General features: G+C 38.5%; 1 protein-coding gene across 6 annotated transcripts in view; it reads left to right on the top strand.

The window, feature by feature from the left end:
• LOC129733192 (uncharacterized) overlaps window positions 1–19983 on the top strand; it is a 163513-nt gene that overhangs the window by 38042 nt on the left and 105488 nt on the right. For 2 of the 6 annotated variants that reach the window (XM_055694830.1, XM_055694832.1), the window contains exon 2: window positions 16657–16716. The exons of the other annotated variants lie outside the window; for them this stretch is intronic. The gene's annotated coding sequence lies outside the window, so the exon portion shown is untranslated. The remainder of the gene's footprint in view (window positions 1–16656; window positions 16717–19983) is intronic. 6 annotated transcript variants of the gene reach the window in all.

Raw genomic sequence — 19983 nt, 5'->3', positions numbered from 1 at the left:
TTTCGAACGTCTTACGTCTATAAATTGTAACAAAAGTTAACTAAGAAATTTCAAACTATTTTCGTAAAAATGTTATAGTTAACTCGGGGTTGGCTCATATTACCTCGGGGTGATAAGTGTTTCTCACGTAAAATTTTCCGAGAAACACGATGAAACTATTGAAATCAAAATAAAATTGACTACATTTGCCGAAAAACGCGAACATAAATTTTAAATAAAAAAATATCTATCTGACAACACTTCCGGTAAAAAATAATATTTTTTTTCTTAATTCCTTGGCTTATTTCTGTATTTTTCGGACATCTTGCGTCTATGAATCGTAAGGAAAAGAATAAAGAGATTTTGACCAAAAAATGTGTTATTTGGCATTAAAGATGGTTCTTCCATGATTTTTTTGGATGTTTAGAGTAAAGTAAAGTTTTTGGGTATTTTGGTTACTGGTTAAGGTATATTTGAAGATGTATTTTGCATTTCATGGCTGCAAATTTTTCTAGAATCCATGTTCTTCAAACTGGTTGTACGTTATTCTCAGCATCTACTGAACCGATTTGGCTGAATTTTTTTAGCACAAAATGGATTATATAACTTTTTTTAGGATGTAAAAATGGATTATATAATATCTATATATTCAGATATATTAATGTATATCTAAATTTTTCAATGTTTTATGATTTTTCAAATACTTTTCTCTCTATAACGACTTTTCCATAATGACAAATCTTTCTCAGTTCTCAATGGTCCCATTTGTTTTACATATATTAAATTTCTTAGTTCAATTGCGACATTTCTCTAACACGACGGTCCCTTCAGATGTTGCTATAAAGCGTTTTGACTGTAGTAATTTTTCATGAAAAAAACTATTGTTTTTTCTAAAATGATCGCCGTTTTGGCAATTTTCAGATTTTTTTAAACGGCTATGCAACAAATTAGATAATATATTTTTATAAACTAAAAAAAATTCAACCAGATCAGTTCACATGAAAAAGGTTTTAGGAAATTTGTAGATCTCCTGAGGAAGGTCATTTTCCAACGGTCGAAACGTCGGACGTAAAACATACTAGTATTTTGATCCATCGTCTAAAAGGCTATATTTCCCTAAAAAACACTTCACAGTCGTTTTTTAAATTCGACAGCTGCTGTTTGTGGTTTCGAGATTGATAATCATAAACTATAGAGAAACAACATTCTGCAATGTACGATCGGTCACTGCCTGTTTAAATCATAGCACCAGTAATCGGACAATTGGTATTAAAATAAATGCATTCCCAGTGAAGTCTGGCTTTGGCAATAAATTGGACAAAACGGTGTTCATGCCGATTAAAAGAAAAGTAGCTTATCCCTATTCTTGCAGGGGTCTCTAACCTTACCTCATCTATTCTCGTGCTCTCACTACTTTACGGGTACGAAAAAAAAACCATGACAAGCAATAACCTTGACAATGGAGAATCCGTCGCCACTCGGTCGTCAGCTTCATTTATGTTTACTTTGCTGTGTTTACTTTTCACCATGCCATGCAAAAAGTTCACACAAGAGAATCACGATGTTGATGCTGCTGTTGCGGAAAAAATCCTCTTTGCATTACGTGCAGGTATAGTGAGACCGAAGAAGCATGTCAATTTGTCCGGGGATCGGCTGACTAATTTTACATTAATTCATTTTGATGGAAGGCTAGCAGGGAAAAATATTTTTATTTCATCGCGATTCGTTTGGGGTTAGGTTTCCTCTGCTGTGGACTGGAATACTTCGCATGGATTTATTACTTTATCGCCTGTTAACGTTCTGTTCCCTATTAATAAACGTGAATAATCGTGCACAGTGGCTTCACCGTGTTGGTAGGTTTACTATACATGATACTGACATCCTATTTCTCACGGATGATTAACTTTGACTAGCATCAAAGAGAAAAAATCGATCGAGCCAAACTGACAATTAACGAGAACTTTTTCGGGGGCAGTAACCATTGCATTCCCCCGAGATCAATCACCCGACTGGTAGGAGCCATTCCTGACTGTGACTGATTTCAACCAAATTCCGCTGATTCATAGTTTTCCGTGGTTGAATGCTTACCCTTAAGCATAGAATCATGAGGCAGCTCTTCTAGTAACTTCAACTTGTGTATCCAAATCTTATAGCATAGTAGAATGAATTGTTAGTGATCATGGTCAAAAATTTGCTTTTTGACCAATTGATTCGACAGAAGCTCCGCGTGAAGACGCGGTAAAATCTTGTCAAATTATTTTGTTTTCCGATTTATAAATATTTATGTATAAGTTTTCCGTCTCTTCAAATGCCACAGTGCGACAAGCTGCTTCATTGGGTCGTACAATGATTTAATGAGAAAGTGTTGAAGTTGCCAGCATTCTACAATACCTGCTCCCTTTCCTCCCCCTCTCATTCGGAGGGTCATAGCTAATCGTCGGTTGAATTATTGGCCACTACCATCTAAACAGAACACCTTAATAACAAAAAACGGCGTCTTCACGGTCCATAAATAGCACCATTATGGCTACAATGTTCATCATCATCATTATCATCATCATCGCCATCGCCATCATCATGTTCATCAACAAAACAGCAGCTTTTCTCACCGCCTGTACCCACGCTCGGGAACACACCAAAGCGCGATAATGTTCAGGCCGACGAAAATTGTTTATTTTTTAGCATACTTTTGAAGCTGCAGCACATTTCCTAGATGTCGACCAAAATTTCCGGAAAAAAAATCCCGTCTACCTGTAATTATAGCGGCAACTGTTTCTGATTATTTATTTCAAAATAGAAGAACAATTGATTCCCATAATTGTGCTACGGGAGATGCTGTCTGGAACAGTGGGCGGTTCGTTAATAGTGTGCCAATGGAACAAACTGCGATTTGTTTATAGATGGGGTTTTTAATAAGATGGTATCCTCTGAAATCTAGTTCAGGAAATTGTTACATCAGATGACGTATACATTGGAATGTTTGTGCCCGACGATGCGGTAAATCTGACATCGATCGAGTCAAAATGGTAAACTGTCGGCTCGAATGTTTTATTTGTGTTATTTAATTGTGGCGCAACTGGAAAATTTTTCGAGTGTTCTTTACCTTTTGGTTTTCTCATTCTTTTTAAAAAAGAAGTACCCAACAATCTAGTCGAACTGTCCGACGTTTCGTTTTTGGTAGTCTTTTTCAAGGGAAACTGAATTTTGCTGTTAATATAGAATGTTAGTGATAGACGCATTTTGCGACAACAGCAGCACCTTCGCAGAATTTGAACCTTGTGGGTTTACCAAATCGAACAACTTTCCAAACCTTTGAAAACTGAAAGCCTCTCCAATGAAGACACAAAAAAAGAAACTCATAAATATCATAATTCTCATACCGAGTCTTGAGGAATGAAACCTATAAAAAACCAACAAATTGAGATCAAAACTTTCGATGCCAAAAATTGTTAACTAGAGATTATTTATCATAATTTGGTTGCTTGACATCTGCGTTATCGACTGTCCCATGAAAGACAGGTTATTCTCTCCGTTGCTCTGTCTGAGACCGTGTTTTATTGCAATCCCAACCTGATTTCGCGTTGTGCATACAAATTAGCCTAATTATGTTACCCCCAAGCGCTGCGGTGCAATTTCGCTTTCAATCTTTTATCACAATAACAATTGCAGGCTTGGCTCACAAAACCACCCGTCTGGTTTCGCACCGCCAAGTTGTGATTTATTGTTGATCTTGGTAGATTTATAGTTCGGTTTTTGGGGCAGCTGACGGCGTTGTAAAAACATAACGTCGATCCGACTCTCACGCGCCGGCCAAATTGAGACCTAATGAAGTCAGTCAAAACTCGGCACCTCACCAAGTAAGCTCGCTAAAATGCAAAGCTGTTTCGGTGAAAATCGCTTCGCTTTGGAGTGGATTTGGTCCGCTCTCGTCCGGAAAGCGATGTTATCCGGCTTTTTTGGTGTACTTCACCCAGTTTACTCGGCCGTCGGTGGAATTTAGATGAGTGGAATTATACTACTGCTAAAGAGCAACTCCAGCATGTGCTTTGTGGCTGTTTTAGCATATTCACGTGTTTCGCTTACCTACTTGTTCAAATGGAAAATTTAAGACCATGGATAGGTTTGAAGTGTCAATTTTGTTCGGAGCGGACCGCTTGCTGAACAATGTATGTCGATCGCTGAATAGTGTTGGAGGGAGGGATGCTTGAGGTTCATAACAAGAAAAATCTATTTTCTCTTTTTGAGAGGTTGTAGAGGTATGCTGCTTATTGGTTCAATATATTAATAAAAACCTAGTAGTTATTATAGCTATAAGTCACAAGTGATAACAATGCGGACTTATCCGGAAGAGTTCTATTTCTTATTAAAACATTTCCTCGACATATTTGTTCAGGTCCAAGGGTGCCTATACTCACTCATGTAATGGGGAATGTTTTACCATTATTCTTTTGAAACTCGTTCGGTCGTCGTAAAACTTCCGTGGCCTCGCAATATAGGTACGCAAATAACCGAGGTCGGGACACAACAAGGGCTCAATTATTTGCATTCTGTGCAATTTCGCCGTTTCAGGCAATCTACCCTTGCAGTGCCCAGCCGGTAGTTAATGGAAGGTTCGGTGCATTTGTCTCCCATGTCTGATGTTATGGGTTGACTATTGACAATATTTGCAGTACGCTGCTGTAGCTTGCGACGAGACCAACAGGACATATGTAGTACGTGTATTACATAAAACTGTAATTTATTGAGTTCCGGGGGCGAAAAGAAACTCCAGGGCTTCAATATCGTCAATTGCTGTAATGTGGTTTGCTATTCTAGCCCCTGAAACAATATTGATTCGGACTCAGAAGATGGCGCAGTAAAAAATGTTACGTAGTTTAACGTTCAGACACTCGTTATCTACTGCTTGTCATTTGGATGGTATAAATAATATCCTGATGATGTGCTCGATTCAGCCAAGCCGGGAGTTGTGATGAAAGTATGATTCTATTATCATGCATGATGAAGAAAAATACAAACATCGTCGGACCACGCCCCAACACTGTTGAGTTTTGCATTATAGCGAAGAAATAAAAAAAACCTGAACCTGGAACGCCTGAAGAACCTTCTGCACTAGCTTCGGACTAAAATTATCCTCATTAGTGACAGTAAGAAGCAGAACTGCTGCAAAGTCATCGTAATCTCACGGAATGGTTGGCTAGTGGTTACTTGAGAAGTTGGCTGGCACGTGGTCAGCATACAAGGCGTCGCTTGTGCTAAGTACATAGCCGTGCGCAGGATTTTTTGTTGGGGCTTTTGAAGTAGAATACTTCTCTCAGGAAGTTCGGCTACATAGGGATGTGAAATGAAAATCTAAAACCGAAAAAAGTGAAAAATATGTCCAATTTCAAATGCTAATAAATCGGTTAGTATTCGATGGATTTCCTTCGTTCTTGCAGCAATAGATTGGAAAATTTTCTAAGATTCTTCCCAAAATAAGATAATTGTAATTTTATTATTCACACTATTGTACTATTGAAAATAGTCAAGCCTTGTCAAAACAGAAAATTCGACCTCTGATTGGTCGTTATATGCTTGCTTCCCAAGCACGGTCGACAGGATCATATACCTTGCAATTGAAAACATGCTATTTGGCCTATATAAGAGCCTGTTTCAGCCGGAGCCGCTCATAATAGTTCTAGACAGCGACAACAGCAGTCGTCCTTCCTTAGCAGCAGCACTAGCCCTGTGGTTGGTCACCACGTCTCAGGAGCAGCGCGGTTTTTCTCAGCGTGTGCCACCAGACAGCCATTATTCCCCCCGTGTTGGGGCAGCATGAAGATTGCCATCAGGAAATCTAATTTTGGAAATCAAAATGCCTTTTTTAAGGCAAATAAACAAGTCATTGAAAGTTAATAATTTTTGTCAACGCAAGCAAGCATTCTGTGTTGCATCCTAGCAATTTAAATCTGTCGCACCCGTCGAATTTACTGAATGTGAAATAGCTTCCACAGTGCATGTTGTCCGTGTATCTTAATTCCCCCAATGTTAGGGCAGCTCGAAGGTTGTAATTAGCAACCGATTTTGAACCGCAAAATGCTTTTTTCAAGGCAAATAAAAAGATAATTGAAGGTTAATAATTTTCTGGCATCAACACAAGCAGACATTCTGTGCGGGATGCAATCAAATTCTGTTGTAGATGTCTAATTTTTACTTTATTTAGTAAACCCCCCACTGTAGGGGCAGCGCAAAGGCTGCGATCAGCATAACCGACATTGAATAATAAACTGCCCTGTTAGAACGCATTCACAAAAGCAGTTAGTTCGACTATGCAGAGCTAATATGAAGTCGATTCAATCAATCAGCATAAACAGAATTTCGTCGTCTCCCAGCTGCCAAGTTGCAACATGATGCAACACGCAACAGCGAGCAAACGAAGTCGCTTGATGTTACAAACCGCAATAAGATACGGGTTAAAACCGTTGCGTGTGTGAGAGCACCATCGGTGTTTATTCGCTGGATACAAAAATCAAATGCGAATTTTGGAATAATTCGTCTAAAGAACATAAGAAATGGTAAACCTGAACTGAAAGGCGTGGCCTATTACGTAGCACCCTTCGGTTATAAAAGAGTGTTTCTGGGAAAACTAGCTACATTCATTAGTCGGAAGGTGAACTGGATGGACCGTCCACAACGTTGACAGCAGTAACAGCAGATATCGGCACTCAGCAGTAACAGACCATAGCAGCGGGTCGCGCCTGTGGCTGCCTTCAAATTAAACAAATCACTTGCCCTGTGGTTGGTCACCACGTCTCAGGCCTCTGCCAGGCTGAACGCCAACGCGAGCGATCGGGCGAGATTTTTGCGGTACATCAGCCGGCACTTCCTCTAATGGAAAAGTAGGATCATTTTGTTTAGAAGAATATTACTGTCGGTAATATTACAGAGATGCGATTCATCATATCCGATATGGAATTGAACAATTGTTCTTTTGAGGACAAATAAAACACTTAATTTGAAGAGTTAGTAGCTTTGGGTACCAGTAGCAGTATGGTAACAGCCTCAGCGGTAGGTGCAGCCGGTACTTCCCTAAGGCCGATGTAATAAGGAAGTAAATGGAAGCGGCACGGCGAAACAGTTCGGGTGTTCTTAGACGCGCGTCATTTTTCGTACGATAGCGGCGGTATTAGCGGTAGATGCATTTGCCAACACTTACTCCAGTAAAGCCGTGTCTAATTTTCAATGTGAAAACACCTTTCTATTGTGTTGGCCGTGCGCATCAGGTCTCTGCCAGGCTAAACGCGATAAGCGGCGCGAACCGATACGCCGGCCGTAGGTTAATTTACAGCCGTAAGTAGAGCTGTGTAAAAGTATTCTACTTCAACCTTGTGGTCGTGGCTTTGCACACAACCCTCCTGTGATTTTTTTTTAATTTTCACAATGAAATTGGGACATTTAGTTCATGTTATTCCGGAGATAGGTTTTCCGATACTTCTGTAAATGTGTATTTAATTTGAGAATTGTTGTGAACATTTCACAGATTTAATTCAACGATGCACAATGTATGGGCCTTTTTTCTTAAATTTCTGAAGTAGGTCCAAGCAAATCGTTTAAAAATTATCTAGATTTTTTAGCATGTTTGAATCTTTTTTATTTTTTGTTTGAAGATTATCCGTCGAAGTTTGCTTTTGGGTGTTTATTGTCAACGAAATGCAAACCTATTAAATATATTTTTTTTGTTCACCAATAAACTGGGTAAAACTCAAAATCTATTGTATTACAGTTGTTCCTTATAATGTTTACAATGTTTTTCTTAAGTGCATTTTTTCTAGTGTATTTCAGACAGTTTATAAGTCGACGTCGAAGATGAACGATGAATCGTTGAAATTTTGGTCGCAGTGAGGGCAACTCCAGGTCAATTAAACGACATCGTTGTGCGTAGTCGGGCAGGATCATTCTACGATAGATGACGAAGAGCAAAACGTAAAAAAAAAATTTGAACTCGCTCAATGCGAATAACCTGAGAGGTATGGGGCCCATATGGGAGGAGCGCATTCTAGAACACTGCCTACTAAAGCATAGTACAGGGCCTTAAGCGCGTATACGTTAGTAAATTGTGAAGCATTGCGAAGAATAAATTCGAGAATAGTGAAAGCTTTGGCGCTAATGGTGGAGATGTGCTGGTTGAAGCGGCGCACAGAGGAGTACCTAGAACAAAAAGCTGGCCAAAATAAGAAAAAAGTTTTTGTCGCTTTTTGGTGCCGCTATATAATTTTTTCTGCAGCTTAAATGAATGCTTCACAAAATGCCACCACTCGATTAATGATAAACGGTATTATCATGTGCTGGGAGCGACGTAAACATTGACAAATTTTCAAGCATTTTTTTTGGGAATCGAACCATTTATAGTAACAAATTGTACCAGCCATAAAAAAAATGATAATTGATCAATATTTTGCAGCAAATGAGTTCTTTATGTTCAATGCTAATAAACCAGTTGATAAAAATTCCGAAATTAAAATTATAGCTACTCTTAAGAAGTTTTCGAAATTACTGATTTTCACGTATTTTCGGGCGTTTTCAATATTAAAAAAGTTATCAAATCTCGCGGAATCCGATCATATAATCATCGGAGGAATGAAAGTTCATAACATCACGAACACATCCTCGCAAATATCTCATCCGGTAACGTCCGGATTGACATTTGCGACCCGTTTAAAAAAGGATGTTTATGACGAATTTTGACGTTAAGTGTTCACACGTACACGAAAAATTAAAAAAAATAGTACGAGGGTGGTATCCAAGACACGACCGCATGTTTGACGTAGGTCTACGATAGTTTTATATTTCATTTTGAGAATTAAGACTCTGTTCGGCACGGTTCAATTTTGGTACGGTTCGACTTTGGCACACATAAGCCAAAAACGAGCGGTTATGTTTAATCATAATTTATAGTTTTCTTGTTTTGCTTTTAACCAATTCAAGCTCAACAACCACCAAAAGAAAGGCATTTTGTCCATTATGTTGCCGAAACGGAATACCGGAACCAGTGAGACGGTTCTGGAGATATGACCGGAACAAGTTCCGGTAATAAAATAGACATGATCAAAGCAGTACTTAGTACCGTGCTATACCTCCAATTACTCGGAAGGGTCATATCAAGTGTCTAGGGCGTTAAAGGCTTCATGCGGACCTGTCCTCTTTGCGTTCCGGATACTTCCAGATTTTGAGCCTAAATCCATCAAGCCTCTTACGATTTACAATTCTAAAACTAGTTCATTGGTGGCCACATATTGTTAAGGTCGTATGCCACCAGAAAGTCATAAAAAGAAAAGCGTTTATTTTTAACATGGTTCGATTTTGACAACTGAGAAAATGCTGATTATTCATTTGCAGACCTCTATTTGAGAAGAAAAAAAAATACTGTTTTTAACATTAATGAATACCTTTCATACTAATGCAGTCAATTTTCTTCAACACGCGAAAAGGCAATTTTCTATATAGGTCTTAATTAAGAACGATTGAGTAGGAAGTAAATTTCCTTTCATCTTCAATTGCGCTTGTGAAAGATAGCTCACTCACCGATTCCAAAGCAGCATCATTGTCAGTTTCTTACAACTGTTTAGCAAAGATGTCACATAAAATAATCCTGTATTTACAAGTTAGTTGGAAAAGTAACGATAAAGAGTTGCAATTTTAAGTGGAAAATCTAGATTTACAAAAATTTTGAAATTGACATTGAAATTTATGAACATGTTAACATTCTTTTTTTTCATTTTAGGCCAATTGAAACGTTTATTCATTGAGCAGAACCAAAAAAAAATCAGTTTTAAGATACCAATAAGAAAAAAAAAACAAACAACAAAATGCCATATTTGAAAGTCATCGGTTTCCTTCAAAAATAAACCTAGCTCGGTTTGATAAACAACATTTACCTCTCCAACTGATGTTTGCATAATGTTGTTCAATTACAAGTCCGGCAATGAAAGGTTGTGTTTATATTTTTAGTATCTAAATAGTTTCTTGCAGATGCTGATGTAATACTTTTGTAATTGAAAAATATGAATATGAATGTTTAAAACCTAACGTCAAGATGTATATAACTTGGTTTTTCTCTATACCACAACCGGGTAATGCAATTAGGATTGTCATATTAATTAAATTTATTTATTTGGAAAAATATAACCATCAGTACAGCTTAAACGAGCTATCTGGACTATCTGTTTAAAAATCTTAACGAAGCATATTGGTTTTCTATTGTCTTTTAAATAGCCTATTGGCCATTCGAATTTATCTGAGAAAAACAAGAGTGTAAAATTCTAAAAGACAGCAACCCAATGCAACTTTAAATTTTAGGAATTTGAAAGAAGTTATTAAACATGGACATGAAAATCACTACGGTTGCAGTTCAAATGCCATCTACTCGATTTTTAACCCAACTTTTGTTGAAAAGATATTTTAATTATTATACTATTACAATCTTTCGCATTATTCTACTTGTCGATTAAGACATCGGTGTTTGATATCTGTTCAGGGGTAGTAATACAATAACCACTTTAAAACGATGAGAAAACATCTGCAAAACTGAACTAGAAAAAGTGAATTTCAACTGAACTTTTTACTAATCTACTATTCAATAATATGCCAATTATTGTATCACAAGCTTTGGCAACCTTCGTCGTTCGATCAGAGCATTGGTGGTCAAAATCCGTTCAGTTGTAATCACATATTGGATGCAATATCCAACATCGTGATATACTCTTGCGTACAGAATTATTTTATCCCCGGTCGCACAGCGCACACTACGAACACGCACCACTGTACGTCGACAGCAGCTACATAGTTTCCACTTGGCTTGACTGCACACAAATGGCAATCGAGTGCTACTGCACTGACGACGAGCGACCGTCTTCTCATACATGGCTCGGTGCAGTACTGTTGCCTGTGCCAGCGTGTTTTCCTTCAAGACATCAGTTTTAATAACATTCTCACAGCAGATCGTTTAATTGTCTGATAAAGGAGGTTGTTACGAACATTCCGAAAAAGCTTCACTTTCAAGACATCAAAGTAGTCTAGGTTCATAGAAGCAAATATTAGTTGACCTGTTGGGACGGGGAGATTCTGTCAAATTTTTTTTTGCCACTGATGTAGAGGTTGTCATAGCAGGCTGTTGGTATCCACTCATGAAGTCTGTGCCAGGCGTGCTCGCATGTGATTGGTACATTGTTCGTGAAAATACGACCTTGAAACTTTTCATCAATTTTCACTATTTAACAATCAAGTAACCATGATATACGAAGAATCACAAAATTGTCCATCATTTTATCATTCCAATGGCATATTGATTACTATGATCCGTCATGTGGTTACATCAATATCACCGTTTGAAATCTTTCATTCCAACGTTACACCTTGGTTTTAGTTTTCCGCAGAATGTATCTCGATATAGTGCGGTTAGACGTAGTCCTACGTCAAAACAATACCTGATGGGTGCCTGCCTCACGCTTAAAACAGTGTTTCAGCTCAACAAAGATGAAATGAGATTAGTTTAGTGAATGAATTTCCACTAATTTAAGTTAACATTAAAATAACTTGATGCACAGAATCAATAATCCGGGTAAATAACACTCCGTACAAAAGGCTTTTTCCAACCTACGTAGGTTCCACAAGGCATCATTTAATCAGTGAGCATCAAATTGATAATTCTAAATGAAGATATTTTGCCACATCATTTTGCTTATAAATTCGTTTCGCTGCCCGTTTTGCGAAAACAAATCATACGAGCGTATTACTTCATCTGCTCACTAACATTAATGAAGACACATAGGCTCTGGAAATGTAAACATTAAGTTGTGTGTGTGATATTTAGAGTTACTCTTTGATACAATATTCGAACCAGCCACTTCAACTTCTCACTTAAATATTTCCCAAAATATTGCTAAATAGCAGCGAAAATAATTTTGGCCAGGTTTTCACTCGAGTTACTCCTCTGTGCGTCGCTGCAAATCCTAGTTTACAGTGTATCGTTAAAACAGTTCGCTTATTGAAGCTCAACACGCAACAAACATCTATTCTTTATTTACTTCAATAACCAGACAAAAAGGTGATCTTGAATCTATCAAATTAAGTTAAGAGAGCACCACATTCAAGAGATTTTTCAGGTGGAAATTCAGTAACCATCAACAATCAACATGAATAGAAAAAATTAAACTGAAAATCTCTCAAACATTCAATCTTCAATTTTCTTGGATCGTATACCCCGCGACTGTTGAAACCATTTTAACCAGTTAGTTGGGTTACTTAAATATTTTCGTTGGAGTTGGAATCCGAATTTCTCGACTAATGCGAAATCAATGGAGAGAATGTGACATGAAAATCTATTTATCATGAAAATAGTCTATGTTGTTCCTTGTTTTTCAATCATTCCAAAAGCATGTAATCGCTTGCTTGGCGGGTAGCTCCTAGCAAGCTGTTCCTGCGTTTCGCATGAATCCTTATCGAGCAATTTATCCAATTCAGCGTCTTCGAAGATTTTTAGCTTTCCTTCACGCGGAACGTTATTAGCATCGAAATTGCCGTCTTCAATGCAACGGAACCAATCTCGGTACGTTGCTTCACTTAGGAAAGCATTTCTGTAATTTTTTTTGCTCTCGATGCGCTTCAGCTGCCTTTTTTTTCACAGCTTTTAGTTGTCTATGTTTATGTATATGCCGTCACGTCTATTCACGGCCTCTAAATATCATTCCGGTTCCGGAAATAATCATATTATGTGGTATTTGGCTGTTTTAAATTGTTTTCCAGAAAGCGGCAACCACCAAATTAGAATCAAAATGGCACCTGGGGTCAATTTTTGACCTCTGTGCATCGCCCCGATGGAAGAAATACCCATATTGGGTAATATATGTTCATTTTATGCCGTTTTCCTGAAACGGAAGTTGCGATCGCGGATTTCATAATTTCGTCGGGCGGTTTTAGGTCTGTGAGTATCCTCTCGATTATGGTATTTAGTACTCATATTAAGTGGAATTTGGTCATTTTGGACTGTTTTACATACATGGTTTTGACTGTTCGCGTTGTTTTTTTTTCATAACTAATTTAGGATTTTTGTTTCATTTTACGAATTTTTAAATGTGGACGCAACATAATTTTCTGGTGTTCTTTTTTTTTTATTTTCTTTACATATTTTTCTGACGCTTGATTGTTAGTTTTTAATAAGCTAATGCTGATCCTGCTTGTGTCTATTTTCTATTCTTAGAAGTCTGACATTTGTTTTCAATTTACGGGTTTCAATATTAATGTACCCACTACTATTCCAAATTATACCTTTATACTTTCCAGCAAACTGAACGAGAATATTTTTGTAAAGTATATCTTTTTGCAAATCTCCTCCCCTCCCTGCGCACGGCTATGGCTCTGCACAAACAATATAGCATCCTGTTGCGTTTATATATGACAGCAACACAACACTTTAGCTTGAAGCTTTACACTTTGAAGTTATTCATAAATTACGATGGCCAAGGGTGGTGCTTTGCATACGTTCATAGCTCTCAACAGTAGTTAAGGTAGCCTTTTTTTGCTTATTAAAACTTCGTACATAGCTGTTGTCATTTGCCTTGCGGAACGACAAACAAATGGAGGGTCGGTACAATCAGCTAACTGTACAAACGGGACATTTTTTGGGGTTTAAAATGCAACCTTACAGGTTTCTTCAACCGCACAACTAGCCTGTAATTACATGTAGAACAGTTTCAATTGCTTAATTCCATCCCATTTGTTGATTGTTGTTGTTTTCCTGTTCATTAGTACCATTATTGCGCGACTAATCCGAAAACGGTTTGCAGTGGGCAGTCTACTGACGATACGTAAAGCGAACCCGCTAAAACACCGGTCACATTTTACGACATCGAAAACGGTCATCCGCCAGTGTGCAACCATCATGCGAGAGCGGGGACTTTGCGAAATCGTTTACCGCCAAACGCCGTTCCTGCGAGGGACAATTACGTGATCCGATACCGGTAGCCGAGAATGTTGACCAAAATTGTCAAGACCGTCTAGAACGGGTTGGTCGCGTTTTATACCTTGTCAATGGCAGCGTTCGGTGACGTGCACGAATGTGGCAAGATGGGTCGGTCGCAGTTCTCCGTAATAGTGCAACATAGTAAAAACATATTGCATAAGACCTACGCACAAACTTCGTTCGTACTCACCGTCCCCGCAGAGTCTACGCTGGCTGAAAATATGCAAAACTGCGACGAATCTAAGTGTCGTAGCCGGTTACTAATGCGAGCGCTGCATTTCTACGTATAGCTCGAAGCTGCAACATCACTGCGCCTAAAGTGGCAAATTAGAGCGCGGCGAATATGGTTCCAGTCGTTGCGCTAATATGTCTAAGCCGTTTGGGTTTTGCATTGAAGCGCAGAATGTTTTGCATTAGCCTGCCTGCCGTGTGTATGAGAGTCACCTAAGGGGGCGTAGTTTGCGCAAGAATCATTTTGGACTGTGAGCTGCTTTTACTATAAGTTTACACACGATTTCGATTAGTTCGCGGTTTGGTGCAGCATGTCATAATTGTTTATTTAGCAATTGGAAACGATTACGTTTGGAATTAAAATGTTAGATTTTATTGATATGTTGGAAGTGAATTTGACGGGTGGTGCAATGTGTTTATTTCATACATATTATCCGTGACCTGAATACATGGGGGATTTTGACACTTAGCAAAGTCCAAGGCAAACCCTAAATTTAAACTCAATCATATATCTTCAACTTTTCAAATACCATGAGATTGCTCAACGTTTTATTATGCGAATTTGGGAAATTCCATGGGTTCTGACGCGGCACGAGTTGAAATAATATTTCCTGAAGCAAAATGAATAGACTTGCCATGTAACTAGGTAATCAACAAGTTCCAATAAAAGAAGATTTATTAGCCTAATCTGTCAAACTAAGAGTTTGTTCAGATTAGTGTTCTAAAGACTAATCGTACTTTCAAATTCACATTTGATGGTTAAATCCCGAGTCGGTAGAGTCGGTACTGTAATCGAAGAAGCACCATTGCAATCCAGGTTGTTTGACCCGTTTTGGTATTATCTAGTAAAATCAATTTACCTGGACACGCTACAACGTAATTAGTTTCGGCAAGCGTATGCTATAATCAACTAAGTGTACACTAATGCCAGACTGTGGCGGGTGGTGTGCATCAAAGCGCCAAATTGCTCACGGTACACGAAGCACGTGATCTTTCCGACAAATTAGCTGATGCTAGTCTAGCCGGGCGGGCTGTGGACACCTTCATCGCGGCAGAGACGCATCAGGCCGTAACTAAAAAGGTTCGCACCTGGCAGCCGACGGAAGCTGGACACTCGAAGTGACAATAATCTGGTGCGGAACCGAGTGCTTGCTGGCCTACATCGACGCCGAGTTGACCTTCTTCCTCCTGGCTAGTGGTGCCGGAACAAAAAGATGTTATATTCACACCGTATTAGCGCAAATCTGCGTTAAGATACTGGCCACCAGGTGAACCGATTTGACCTCAATCCTCGCGGACTAGATGAAATCGGTTCGAATTTTAATGCTTCAGATGAGAAAGCAGTTTTGCGCTAAATATCAAAAGTTTAAACAAACACCCGATGTGACACTCATTACTAGTCAGTCTATCTAGAATATTTTTGAGATTGTAAGTAAAATTGCCTGGAAAACTTTCTATTACGCAGTGCTGTTTTATAGCTATTGATATGAGCAACGAACAATAAATCTTTGCATAAGAAGGAGAATAAAATGTAGCCCCAATATGTATATCGCGATAAAAGGTGCGCAGAAACTTGTTCACTCTACCAGTCATGAATCAACGGATTTTTTCCAAACTGGGGCAATTCATATCAGCGCGCAGCTAGTTAATAAATTCTTCTATTTTACGGTGCTGCGTGAACCGCTCAATAAATAATCTTCCATGCATATTTGAACGCGACTCATTGAATCCAAGCATGGAAATGGAAGCAAGTGTTTCTCGAGCTGCTGGCGCTTGCTGTTTACGCATTGGATCTGATCTGACCCGCGCTGTCTAATCTCCTCAAAATCTTGATGGACAGCAGGAATGACCGTGCAATCAAATTACCACCCACTCAGCGATCGCCTATTTAGCATACCTACCTACTTGGGGCGAATTGAGCCCGGCGCTTGATGGTAGTAAAAGTTTCCGTCTACGCGTAAACACTTTGTAACTGATCTCCACAGCACGCGAAACTTCATGCAGCCAAAATCGGTGGAGCGCGGAAAGTCAAATCGGATTAGGTTCGCAGGTTCGAGGTCTGCTTTGGCTAGTGCCAAACCACGCGTCGAAGCAGCACCGGCTGCTCCATGCAGCCGGAGCCAAAATTTAAATAACAAACGAATTCATCTGCGCGAGTTCCTTGATGCGCCGAGTCTACCGGCGCGGCGTTGCTTTGATTCACATCATGGTCAAGGTGGGCTCGTAATGGGCGATAGGCAATGCAAAATGCACAACTCGGCCGTCCGACGGCCGAGCAATTGCGCAGGTTTAGCGGAATTTACGCCCGATGCTATTCGAAAAAAGTCGATCAAGTCCATGATTGCACGCTAAATTTGCCGTCTTTTTTTTGCCTGTAATGATTATTTTCATTGGCGGTAATTGCTCTACCAGGGTAGATTGATAGCGTCTTTTTTATCTGTTTTCCTTTTCAGGTCAGTAAGATGGTGAAAGAATTGAGCTTCGCGGTTTCGCTGCGAGAAATGCCGCCAATTGTAAGTAGTGTTGATTTGGTTGAGAAAACTAATTGAAGGTTTCGAATATATTTAAATGGCTTTTTAAATAAATTTTAGAGCTTACTCCGGAATTTATAGGTGAAATGTGAGGTCCGTCAGTAAGTGAAATCGATATCGGCGCTAAATTTCACTCGGTAGCTAGAAAACTTATAATCTGTTATTCGCTCAATGCGTTATAATAATACTTTACTTAAAAAGCTGCTTGTCTACAGTTTGTCATTTTCAATTTCACATAGCGCAAAACTGTTCTCTAAATTTCCGACGTAAAACATGTTGAAACGATACAGACTGATGGGCGTTTTTTAATTAGTGCATTTATTCGACATTGGGTGTTGCCTCTCCATATTTATTCGCATTCGCTTTTTGTAATATGTTAATTACGGATTTTTACAACAATTGCCGAAGTTCGTGATATGTATTATCAAAATAAATTTAAAATCCGACAGAAACCTGTATTCTTTAAGAGTTGCCTGAAGGATTATTTTCTTGATTATTAGGAGGTATACAGAGTCCTCTTTGACAAGCGAATGGCTATACGCTCGAATATTCGTAGAATAAGGCCATTCGATGTTTATTCTCAGGCTCCTTCGTGCTTCTTTCCAGACTCAAAACCTCTGGTCCACAATTTCTTCGCCCAGAAGCACTTTACTCATCAGTAACTTGCACGATGGTTCCAGAAAAGGTCTATAAAGAAGATAAGAGAAAAAAGTCTGGGGGAAGACAATAGGTACCTCAAAAGATCAGAGTACTAGTCGCAGTGAAGTCCATACAACAACTTTTTTTTCATTTCAATTCGACAATCGTTTAGCATACGAAATTTCCATTGGCGACTAGTCACTTCAGAATAGCATGGTTTGCATAATCGAAGAACATTTGTACATATATTAGATAATAGTTGTGGTTTAAATATATTCAATAATAATATTATTAAGTTTAATTATGTTAGATTACACTGGTCAACACAGGTTTTAATTTAGAGCTCAAACTAAAAAAAAACAAGAGATTATAGCTTATTACCCATTACCCCTTATATTGTGCCCCTAACCGCCTCGGAAGTGCGTCGAAAGGCCGCAGAGTAATAGCTTGTTGGGTTTGTAGTTTCTACATTTGCTTACTGGAAAACTCATATGAGTCTCTGAAAATTTGACGCATTTCCAGGCTATCAAAATTGGAAAAAATGGAAAATTATAACTTTTTAACCGTTCCTGTAAATTTTATCGTCCCCAGTTGACATGGAAATTCAAATATTTGTATAAATGATTTAAGGGGGTCTTTGAACATCATGAAGATTGGTCGAACATTTTCAAAGAAATTGGGTTCTAATAACAGTGCTGTGAAAATCCACTAAAAAAAAAACAGGCAACCAATTCAATCGACCATTTTGATCCAGCTAAAAACATTGCATAAATGTTATTATGAGCATATTGTTTTATTTCGAATCACGAATAATTTGTAAAAAGAGTATTGATAATTACAAATATTTTAAAACCAGAACGGGTTGTTTTAACGGTGCCACGTCTTTGGCAAAGCTGTAGATAGGCAATACTTTGTCCTAGAAAAAATATACATCGTGACACAAAAAAAAAGTGAGATAAAGAAGATTCTCAGTTCAAAAAGTCCCAGAAAGTCGATTTTTTTTCGAAATCTTTTTCTTTACGATAACACCAGATCCGACGTTTCATGCATATTTGATATTTGTCATCCAAAAAATTTCGATATCGACAATTTCATGAACTACTAGCTGTGCTTTCTCCATCTATGGCCTTGACCACACGTGTTCGTACAGTCCGATTGAGCAGAAATTTTTCATCGAGTTTTTTTTTTTTTGAACAGGGCGAAACTTCTAAGCGAATTTCGAAAATCCGATTATCATTGGCACCATAATAAGCAGTGTTGATGGTCAGTGCTCATATATTCTTTCTGCTAAGAAGAAATCTACCTTTAGGAGTTTGTTTTGAGCCGACAGCCCAATAATAATAATAATATTTTTAGAGCCAAAACTGATTTTTTGATCGGTATAGTGTCTTCGGCAAAGTTGTAGAAAATATTTGTGTCCTTCCGAAAAATGGTTGAAGAGGTTGTTTGTAAAACACGACCGTAAGGTTAACGTATAATTACGACATGTCAATGTATTTATTGCTATAGGTTTGGGAATACGATCGATATGTTATGAATAGTTCGGTATGTAGAAATGAAAAGAAATTGTGTTGAATTTTGTAAAGTCGTTTGATTGTAAAGTAGTTTATAAACAAATTCATCCACCCCCAAGTGTACAGATCTCTTGAATATTGACCGATCGAAATTTTGAAACTTGTTGATTGGTAAATTGTCAACCGTTGTAGTGATGAAACCCATCTGACGTAGAACAATACAATTATATTTCCCCTGATGCAGGCACCAACAAGTGCTGGAACGTTGAGCTTGAGTTTGACGACCGCACATTCCGTAGTTGCTTCTTCATGATCGATCTGAGCTAGTGAAGTTGCACCAAGAACCACGTATAATGCTACTTGGGATTAGTTTGCCATCTTCAGTTTACAACACTTCATTAGCTACCGCTTTGTATGGATTGATAACGGCGCCGGCCACGTCCTTACGATCGTTAGGGTAAGGAAGGATGTTGTAAGGAAGGAGGTGTAATAGCCATTGCCGTCGGAGACCAAGTTTACCTCTGCATCTTCACGACTGCGACGGAAAGAAAAAGTTGTTTCACCGTGGTAACTGACGGATTCAAACAATGCTGCGTGCGAAGTTAGCTCATAACAAAGTATCTTTAATATCGAACGAATACTTTCGAGAAAGCAAACGCTCTTCGCAAGATGCGATTCTTTGATACATGATTCTTTCATCTACATCCATCAATGACGTAGCTTTTTTTTTTTTTTAGACCCCCCCTCCCCCAGCTTAGCATTTCGTCACAAAGTCAGGACCTCCCTCTATATAATTACGTACAACCTCCCCGTGAAATTTTCGTTATCATTATAAAAAACACATAAACGAACAAGAAAAGACGAGAAAGTGATAAAAAATGACTCTAAACAGACAAAACAGTGAAAAAAGAACAATTAGAAAAAAAATCAATTTATTTTTCTCAGTTTCATATTTGATACGTAGCTTGACTTGACCCCCCTGCTCCCTCTCGTCACATTTCGTCTAAAAATTGTAACCCTCCCATCCCCTCGAATGCTACGTCATTTCTAGTGTTCCTTTAAAAGGATGATTAGTTATAGTTTTCACAAAACTGAG

Source organism: Wyeomyia smithii, chromosome 3 (genome assembly GCF_029784165.1).
Source record: "Wyeomyia smithii strain HCP4-BCI-WySm-NY-G18 chromosome 3, ASM2978416v1, whole genome shotgun sequence".
Taxonomy (NCBI): Eukaryota; Metazoa; Arthropoda; class Insecta; order Diptera; family Culicidae; genus Wyeomyia; species Wyeomyia smithii.
This window is presented reverse-complemented; position numbering and strand designations above follow the sequence as displayed.